A 1,058-nucleotide genomic window follows, 5' to 3' on the forward strand; every position below is an offset into this window, starting at 1 on the left:
GTTGTAAGATGTCTATAATAAAGCTGAACCGTCGACCTTGCAAGACCTTTAAAATCGGACTCTCACGGGTCACTCTTCTCTCATGAAGCAAAGGGTGAACATATATGTGTAAGAGAGAAATAAAAATAGTCGCTCACCTAAACTACGACCCACATAAACATGCATGCAACCAATATGATAGACAATTCTAGCTACCGTACACACATTCCAACCAAACAAGGTCCTGTCACAGCCGAGGGCTTACAAAAATATGGTAAAGTGAGGCAATGGGTAAGAAAAGGCAAAACAATTATGGGAATGTGGAGGTATAGGTGATCAAGCTAGTACCTAAACAGAACCATATGACAACATCCATTTCCAACTCAATTATGAATTTAAGCACATGCCCTTCATTTGGCATAAAACTCACCAAACCAAACTGCAAACACTCCTCAAATGATATAAGATAGAACATAGGAGCAGAAACCGATCACCAAACATCAACCCTTTTTTCGAATTTTTTCAATTTTTTCTTTTTTCATCACGTTTTTTTTTTCGGTTTCTTCTTTTTCATTCCTCTTTTTTTTTTCATTTTCGAATTCTTTTTGTGAATTCTTTTTTCATTTTCAATTCTTTTTTTTTTTCTTTTCTTTCATCATCCTCCTTTTCTTCATAAATTACCAACTCCGAATCAACAGAATACGCGCCAACATTTGATACAATAGACAATATACCGCAGAACAATCTAAACTAGCTTGACAAGGCAGGCTAAATTTGGAATGTAGCTAAAGGTCAACAGGCAAATTTGGCTAATGTGGAGTTTAAATGGGTAAAAATGAAAGAAAGGGAAATTGTAAGCACCTCCCTGCATGTGACACCAACCACTAACCCGAATGTATGAAGGCAGAAAGCAATTGAATTTCATATACGTGCAAATTAATGAACATGTTATGCAAGGAGTAACTACTCACAATCCTACATGAAACTGGTCATAAATGACACCAGTTTAAAAGGCTCTAATCCTTAGAATATATAAGTAGGTTGCCAAAATTTCAGGTCAAGTCTATTCGTTCAGCTAA

Source organism: Silene latifolia, chromosome X, assembly GCF_048544455.1.
Source record: "Silene latifolia isolate original U9 population chromosome X, ASM4854445v1, whole genome shotgun sequence".
Classification (NCBI taxonomy): Eukaryota; Viridiplantae; Streptophyta; class Magnoliopsida; order Caryophyllales; family Caryophyllaceae; genus Silene; species Silene latifolia.